The sequence below is a fragment of the Bison bison genome, unplaced genomic scaffold (genome assembly GCF_000754665.1).
Source record: "Bison bison bison isolate TAMUID 2011002044 unplaced genomic scaffold, Bison_UMD1.0 scf7180017864456, whole genome shotgun sequence".
NCBI lineage: Eukaryota > Metazoa > Chordata > Mammalia > Artiodactyla > Bovidae > Bison > Bison bison.
The window spans coordinates 2,882,148-2,891,683 of NW_011495018.1; the positions used below are offsets into that span (position 1 = coordinate 2,882,148).

Sequence of the window (9,536 nt, forward strand, 5' to 3'; positions counted from 1 at the left end):
GCTTTTTTTTTTTTCCTATTAATTTTTAAGAGTCTTTTTATAGATGAATGATACACTCTTATTATATATTTTTGAGTGGTTACCTCTGTTTATTATTCATTTTATCTCTTGTATATAAAATTTGTGTGTTGAAAGCTATCATTTTTAAAGTCTCCTTCTGCTTATGTGTTCATTAACACTATCATTCCTCCCCTAAGTTCAGATATTTTCTGTGTTTTACTCTTTTTCTACAGTTTATTTTCACCTTTTACTTCAAAAAAACTCCTTTAGGAATTAATTTTAATGTTTTCTGAGAAAGATTTGACTTAATTTTTTCTAATTAGTCATTCAAACTTATCATTTATTAAGGCTTTATCCTGTGCTTTGAAATACACCTTCATCATAATGAATTTCTATACACATGCAGATGAGTTTTTAATTTTTGCCCATAGACTGGTCTGTTCTCTTGCCTCACTGTTTTAACTATTGTAGCTTTGGAGTTCATTTTATCAAGTTTCTTTCATACTAGCCCAAACATTTTCTGATTCTTCATCCTTATTTATTTCCTAGATTAATTTTGCAATCATTTTACAAGGGAAAAATCCTATTTGGAGTACAAATGGAATTAAATGTATAGTTTGGGCATGTTATCATATTTATGTTATTAACTTTCCCATACATGATAAGACTTGATAGTCTTCTTGTTTGATCCTCAATAGATTTTGTACTCAACTTTAAGCATTTTTATTAAAATCATTCTTTGGTATTCTAAGAAACAATATTAATTTTCTATACTTATTTCTGTCTCACTTTCTGACTTAGTCATAATAGTGATACAGCTCATTATCCTCTAATGCAGACAATCCACAAATAATATTTTTTCTCATCTCTTCCAAAATTTATTCCTGTTTTTTATTGAATTGACTAGAAAGGCATCAATGTTTCTGATTTTTAAAAATATCAGTTTATGATTTAACTACCAAGTATGTTAATATGTCTTTTTAGTATGCCAAGGAAATATCCTTTTATTTCTGTTTTATCTATCATTTTAAAGTCATTTACTGAAGTAAATACATTATTTTCTCTCTTGATATACTGATATGATTATTATTCATATTATATTATATATATCATATAATATGATATTATTATTACCAGCTTTTCTGGAATTAAAACATCTTTGCCTCCTGGAATAAGTGCTATTTGATTATTTGTTTTATATTTTGTTTAGATTTTTAAAGTTCATTCACAAGTTTTAATTTTTTTTCTTTTTTAATTCATAAGTTTTTATACAGAATGGTCTCTTACTATTTCTGCAAAGCCTTATTTGCGGTTGTCTCCTTTCTCCTTCCGAAAGTGATGTGTTTGCATTTTTCTATTTTATTAGTGTTTATATATCTAATTTCTGTTATTAAATTAGAACAACTAAGAAATGTAAAATTATCCAGAGAGTCAGTAGTCGTCCCTGCTCCTGCTTCTCCTCTCTTCCCCCTTTAAGTAACTGGATAATCAATATTGCTTCATGGTGGCGCAGCCTGCACCCTTGTCATATCCATATATTCATCTCTACCTATCCAGGACACACATTACATACGTCCTGATTCTGATATTTTTCTTACAGAGATGAGATTATGCTGTAACTTTATATTTGTAAGCTAATGATGTATTATGACTATCCCCTGGGCTAATAAATAATGCAAAACACAGTCTTTAAAATAACCCTTTAATATTCCACTGTGCTTTGTTATATAGGAGAGTTTATTTAAGCGTGTGTCTACTGGCGAGCATCAGGTTGTTGCCAGGTTTTTTTCTTTTTTTCAAACAAAGCTCCATAGTTACATGGATGAATATGCACGCTGGAATTTTTATTTTATAGAGAAAGTTTCCAGAAGTAAAAATGTCTGTTTAAAAGAAGATGTAAATTTCATATTGAATGGATAATGCTAGAGTATTTTCTGAAAGTTTTCAATGAGTCATTCCCGGGTTAGCATTGTGGGAGACTCCCTCTCCAGTGTCTCTGCTGTACCAAAGGTTACCCTCAGCTGTGATTTGGGCCAGTGTGGGGAGGAAGGACACGGCTGAGCGACTTCACTTTCACTTTTCACTTTCATGCATTGGAGAAGGAAACGGCACCCCACTCCAGTGTTCTTGCCTGGAGAATCCCAGGGACGGGGGAGCCTGGTGGGGAGGCGTCTGTGGGGTCGCACAGAGTCGGACATGACTGAAGCGACTTAGCAGCAGCAGTAGGGAGGAAGGAAGAGGTTTGTCTCATTTTTCAGTGTATGTGGCCTTGATCACACGTTCACTAGTTATTTAACTTTTTTCTTCTATTAATTGTAGACCCAGATGTTTGTCCATTTCCCTGTTTGCTCTTCACTCTTCTACTTACGAATTTGTGGAAGACTTTAGTATCTCAGGGATACTGATATTTGTCTGTCATATAGGTAAGTGAAGTGGTTAATCATCTGTATTTTTATTTTGTGGGTATTATTACTGGGCATGCTGTTTCAAAACTATTTCAAGGTGAAATTTACCACTCCTTTCCTTTCCTGCACCTGGTTCTGGTATCATATGGGACAGTTTTCCAGCCTATCTGCTATCCACGTACTATTTGCACTACAAAATGTAGTGCAGCATTTGGGACACTGATTTATTCATTTATTTATTCATTATCAGATGAAACCGACCAATGTGACCTACCCATCTCATAGCACTTTAAATTACATTTCAGATGAATTGTAATTTAAAAAAGTAAAAAATAATCTTAATAAAGAACTAGACTTTGGAATTGTCATATAAATTTTTATGTGTTCTAATTCACTGATACCTGGTTTATTTAGAACACTAAGTGTTGGCTATGTTTTCTGGTTTCTAAGTTAAAGAGTCAGTCATCAGTTTTTATTAATTGTTGCTTAGTAATTAAACCACTAGGCTATGAATTGCTCTTGGAATTGCTTCACAAATGGAAACTAACTTGGCCAGGTCATATATTTAGGTCCCAACTGTTCCCTCCTCTGACATCTGCAGATGCTGCTCCTGGCCTGGCATTTCTCATCCCAGAGGATGAGTCTGAGGCTGAGTTTCACTGCTCTCCTGTGCAGATCAACTTGGGGTTATCTTGCTGACAGCAGGGTGTTCTTTTCCCCTCTTCCTTGCAATTTTTCATCACGCGCTAAAGAATATATAAATATGCCTTTCATCTATGGTTCTTTACATGAAAAACTGTGAACTTTCTCAATCAGCAAATCCAGATGCTTTTGGTTATGTTGTTTTACTTGTAGAAAGTAATGTAGTTGATAATTACACCTGTTCTTTGTAGGTTGGGAGGGGCAGGGAACAGAGCTCTTCTAGACTACCAGTTTGGTGTGTGTGTGTGTGTGTGTGTATGTGTGCACGCTTAGACTGTTTTATGTTCTCATTTCTCATGTCCTTCTTCAAAATTATCATTTTCTTTTCTTTGTCCTCTTCCTCTCCGCTGAAAAGAGAATCTCAAATTTGTTACAGCTCCTGTTGTTCACTGTCTGTAGCATGGATTTGAATCCTGTTGTTGCATTTTTAATCTTTTTTTGTCTCCCTTTCTTAACTGATTTCTCTCTCTCTGTTCATCTCTTCCTTTCATCTTCTTGTTTTCTGGCCTCTCTCCTTTTGATTGCCGTCATTTCTCCTTGAAGATGGTGTGTGAGCTCTTTGAGCATGCTAAATAGTTCCAAGAGTTTACTTGAAGATGGAGTGTGAGCTCTTTGAGCATGCTAAATAGTTCCAAGAGTTTACTTCTGACGTTGGCGTCACTTCACACCCAGCGTCTTCTTTCTCTGAGTTGACAACATTCACGTTGTCTTATTGTGTTGTCCTTTTGAAGTTGCCTCATGCTGTATTTTTTCCTTTTTATTCATTCTTGGAAAAAAAAGATAAAACAAAAGAAAAAAAGAGCTCCTGATCTCAGTGTTTTGGCTGCCTTGAGAAGTGAGTGGAGGCAGATAACTCTCTCCACTGGTGGCGGGAGGGGGTGTGCCCAGGGTTCAGAGTGGTTGCTGGCTATTGCAGACAGCACCTGGTGTACTTCTGACCTCTTGGCCCATCACTGTCTTCTTGAAAAGTGAAAGAAAGTGAAGTCGTTGAGTCGTGTCTGACCCTCTGTGACCCCATGGACTATAGCCTACCAGGTTCCTCTGTCCATGGCATTTTCCAGGCAGGAGTAGTGGAGTGGGGTGCCATCACCTTCTCCAGGAGACCTGCCCGACCCAGGGATTGAACCTGGGTCTCCTGCATTATAGGCAGACACTTTACCGTCTGAGCCAGCAGGGAAGTTCAAGTGTCTTCTTGGCTGCTGTGCAGAATGGACACAGTGTCTGAGGAAACCTGGCCCTTGGCTGGCAGGGCTGCTCAGTCTCGTCCTGCTCTTGCTGCTGGGTTTTATCTACCAGGGTAGCATGTGCACCCGGGTCCCACAGCCTCTGTCCTGCCATTTTGGGGGAATTCCCATCTTTCAGTCTCTATTGAAGAGCTGCCTGGCTTCTGGCTGGGGTTGTGCGTGGGCTCTTCCTCCCCTTTGTGCAGCTGCTCCCCCTTGAATCACAGTCTGGGTTGGCCATGAAACTCAGCCTGAAAGAGGGGGTTGTAATTCTTTATTTTTTATGTAGCGCTCCATTTGCATCACATTTTGTGGAGATTTGGCCCAGATTCTGCCGTTAAGCTCTTAATCAATCTTAACTTTCAGTAGCAGTTTTGTGGTCTTAGTGTATTTTTAAATCACCTTGTATCTTCATAGGTATAAGTCATTTATTTAAGAAAGTTTTGGAAACTCATTGTGTACTAGTATATGGGAATAATATCTTTTCAAAACAGGATTAAAAATGAATCCATGCTATATTGGGGCTGCTGGCTAAGCACCATTTTAAATCAGAAGAATAAAATAGTGGTATATTTAGAATACTTAGAATGCGACCTGGTATCGTGTGGTAGGTACAAAATATTCTTTCCTCCTCTCCTACCCAAGCCCTTTTGTGTTAATTTGAGGAAGGCATACTGCACTCTTTTCACACGCTCACAACTGGAGAGTGGGAGACGGCACACTGCCCTCAGGCAGATAAAAACACGGGTGGCCGCGGCGAGGCCAGGGCACGCGTTCTGATTCCAACAGAAAGTCCATTTACAGGAGCAACCCCCTGATGTGACCACACTAAACTGACCAGTAAATCTGAAGTCTTCATGAAAAATAGCAATGTTTTTTTTTTTTTTTGGTAAAGGGAGAGAGCAAACCAAAGGATTCTACTTATTAAATCTATTTTTATTGAAGTATAGTTGAATCACAAGATTCTAGGTTTTAACATCAAAAAGTTTCCAAACAGCACAACCCAGGGTTAGTTTTGTCTAAATAACGAATGAGCGTACTCGTTGAAGGCGTAAGTGCTGGGACTAGAAAAGCAAGTAGGCCGGTTGTCAGCTGAAACGCGATAAGAGAATCCATGTTTTAAAGATACGGTGTTGTAGTTCTTAAAGGTAGCAGTTAGATAAAGAAAGGATGGAAGCAAGACCCGCTCCCTTTGGGATTCCGGATGACAATGTAACAGATGACTCCAGATGACAGTGTAAGAGGAGGAATGGAAAGAAATTATATTAACAAACTGTTGTTGATGGTTATAATAAGATTTAAGCAACCAAATAACCGAACCTGAAAGACCAACATATTTTTCAAGATGATTTAGAAGGATGCTAACGTGGAGGATGTCAAAAGCTGCAATTATGTCTGAACTCATCTCAGGAATGGATTCCTGGCATCGGATACACACAGTGTGTTATCACATGCCCTGATGAAGGCGTTTTAGTACACGGCCAAAATTGGACTCAACTCTTCGAAACCCATTATTGTCATTTAGATTCATTTCCTCCATATTGCTATTACCAATTTGAATTAGATTAGCAATTTTTTTTTATAATGGAGATTAGCAGTTTTTAAAAATCCAATATACTTAAAAGGAACTATTTTTAGAGAGCTTGTCATTGTCTATAGGATAGATAACAGCACAAAGTAACAGAGAGTATTTAGAAAGCTTAAAATATTTTAATCGTAGATATTAAGATTCAAAAACAAAAACGTTGAATCCTGGTTTCTGGCTAATTGCTCTTCCTTTCTAAAGTAGCTATAGAGGTGTATTCAATCTGTAACTACAGGAAAAGTGTGCGAAGCTTGCATTCTGTATGGGCCTTCAGTGAAAGCTGGGAAGATTCTTTTGTTCTTAAATCAGAAGCATTGCCCTGCTTTTTGATGAATCTTTGTTGTCATCAGCCTTGAAAATGACAAGAATTGTGAATTCGTGATATATTCTCAGGCTTTATGAAACTGTTTTAATTTATGAAATTAAATTTTATTAAATTCAATCTTCTAACCACATCGTTGTTGAAAATCGATTGTTCCGCTCTGGGTTTCTCATCCTTAGTTCCTGGACCGGTGACTCTCGAGGTCCGGGCTCTGGGTGTGGGATGTTTATCAGCATCCCTGGCCGCTGATTGGATGTCAGTAGTGATACTTGGCTGTCCCCACCCAAGTGCCGCAACAGAAATGTCACCAGACAGACATCCCAGGATGTCAGCCCTGGTTGAAAACCACTGGAGTAGCTCAGTGGATTCTCCGTGGATTTACATTCACGGGCAAGTGTGTGAGTCCACCTTGGCTCCTGCTTGGGCACAAACGGCGCCCGAGGCTCACGTTCTCACTGCGTCCAGTGCCCTTACTGACGCTCTTGGCTCGCCTCGGAGTTTACGTACTTCACTAGTTTTCTTTCACTTTGTAGTATTTTTTTCTAACTTTTACTTGATGTAATGTAAATTTCCAATTTATAGAGGAGAGGCAACAGTACAATGAACCCTCATTTACCCAGTTACTGATAGCTAATGTTTCCCCACTTTGAATTTTTCTTTTATTTCACACACACACACACACATATACATACATATATACAAGTATGCAAACATATATAATTATTTTCCCAGATGAATTGAGAGTAAGTGGCATATGGCATGCACACTTTACTCCTAAATATTGTAAAGAAAATTTCTGAAGAACAAGAGGACTCTGTTACATCATAGCAATATAGTTATTAAAATGAGTAACTTTAACACAAGTGCGTAGTCTGTTTGGAACCCTAGCCACTGTCCTCTGACCCCCTTCTGGAGTCACACCTCATTTCCCAGAAACAGTCTAAGAACTTGACTTTCACCTGGCTGTTTCCTCAGTTTTCTTTGTCTTCTTGACCTTGATATTTTTGAAGCATGTAGACCAGTTGTCTTGTAAAATGTCTCTCAATTTATGTTTGTCTGATGTTTTTTTCTTGCTTAAAATCAGTTTGCATTTTTGGCAGGAACGCCACCCCCATCCCCAAAGTACCTTGTATCAGTAGACATGTGAGGTTACTTTGTGTCAATGTAGACAGTTGGCCTTCCTTACTTTCTAAGGGTGGTGTCTGCCAGATATCTCCACTGAAAATTTAGGGTTTTTTTTCCTGTTGGTAATAAATAATTTGGTGGAAGATATTTTGAGAGGATGTCTCTATTATCTTCCTCATCAAAATTTCATTGGTCAGTCTTTGCATCCACTGAGGACACACGCCTTAAACAATGATCACAATGACAGTGGCAAAACGGACATTTCCTAGCACTTCTGCTGGGCAATCTGTAGTGAGCAAAAGCTGCTCTTTCTTTCCATTTATTTATTCATTAATTTACACCTGTACAGGCTCATCTTTCCCTGCTCCAGTCCTGGAATCAGCCATCTCTTGAAAGAGCCCTGGTTCCTTTAAGTGGAGAGAGCATTTAAACCCCCGATCTGGATGTTCAGTGTGTGCGTGTGTGTTAGTTGCTCAGTTGTGGCTGGCTCTTTGCAACCCCATGGACTTCAATTCACCAGGCTCCTCTGTCCATGGAATTCTCCAGGCAAGAATATTGGAGTGGGTTGCCATTCCCTTCTCCAGGGGTTCAGTGTGGTAACTGGTAATTTAAAATATACTCATGCAAGAGCTTGGGGAGCACTCCCACATAAATCATCGGGAAGAGAATTCAAGATTCAACGAATGAGGGAGAGGAGGTATTTTGGAAGTTGGTCCTCTCTCGGATTTGCTTGATGAATGGCCTCATGCAAATCCATTCCCTTCAGAGGTTCATTTGCAAGCTCATGGTGATCTGGAGATGCTGGTTGTGCCCGAGTCTCTCAAGAGTTGACTTGGAAAGAGTTTGACCAGGGAGCTTCAGCCCCTTGGTGCTTGGAGAAGTATCACACTGGACTCCCCCTCTGTGCTGCTGAAAGGAGGGGCTCCGTGGGGGCAGCAGAAATGACAAAGTGCCAGGGCAGCTGGAACCTCCACCCAGGCCTGGAGCCCTTTGGACTTGGCAAGGTGATTGACTTCTTGGGGGGCTCAGAGCATGGAGGGGAGGGGCTCAGTAGGAGCGCGCCTCACTAATTGCATTACGATCACATGAGATGGTGCAAGGTTTCCTATGAACTCTTGGCTTGAGAACAGCTGGTGAGCTTTGGGAGCAGTTGGAAGCAGGAGAGGAAAAAATGACAATCACCTGAAGAGTGAGCTCCGTGGCGAAGCCAGAGCATGTGTGCTTGCACCGGCACTCTGACTTCGACTGAGGTGTATGCTCTGTGAAAGAGTCTCCCCGGTTAAAACGTGGGCAGCTTCCAGGAGGCGTCTTCTCCTCCTTTTGTCTGCTTTTGATTGCAATAGGTTGGGAAACTGGCAACCAGCTTGGTTTTGTTCTGAATATTTTTGGCTGGGACCCTAAGCCATTTCTTTCTTCTAAGTGATTTGAACTTGAACCAATAATCAGGTAGTTCATCAAGATAATTCATTAAGCCCAAATCACAATAAAATTATGAAGTTTTTGAAGCTGGCTTTAAAAAAAAATCTGTTTCTTTATTTGACTGTGCTGAGTCTTAGTTGCGGCATACAGGATCTCCTGTCTTTGTTGCGGTGTCTTTAACTGGGGCACACAAACTCTTAGTTGCAGGAAGTGGGATCTAGTTCCCTGACCAGGGATCAAACCCAGACCTCTGCATTGAGAGTGCAGAGTCCCAGCCACTGGGCCAGCACAGCTGACTTTTGCTCTGATCATTAGACCGACTACTTACAAATGCCTGAACTAATAGATACTTGCCTCTTGGTCCTGGGTCCCCTTGTCACACACCTTCTTAGTCATTTCAGACTACACTCACATTGTCCCTTTAACCAGCAGTCCTGGAGTTTCTAAATAGGAGTTTGATTCACTTTGACTCAAGACGACAAAGCTTTTCTCTTAGGCAGAGAGATTTTCCTATTACATCTCTATATAAATGTACATGGACGGACTCTTCCGGCGCTCTGGGAGAAGAGCTCAGTTTCACGGTGCACGTGGTGATGTGCTGGCCCTTCCCACGAGCCAGCGGGACTCTTAGAAGATCTTTGGCTCCAAGGAAAAGTCCAGAATGGTTGGTCTCCTTAGACCCAGATGAACTTCTTATCTTCCTGATGTGCATAGTGCTGTGATAAATTCAATAATGGATCTAAGTTAGCTTATAA

General features: G+C 39.8%; 1 non-coding gene across 1 annotated transcript; it reads right to left on the minus strand.

Moving 5' to 3' along the window:
• Positions 1-4,212: 4,212 nt before the first annotated feature.
• On the minus strand, positions 4,213-4,284 carry TRNAY-AUA. Its single transcript has one exon. It is a non-coding gene; the product is annotated as a tRNA-Tyr (tRNA).
• Between the last annotated feature and the right edge of the window lie 5,252 nt (positions 4,285-9,536).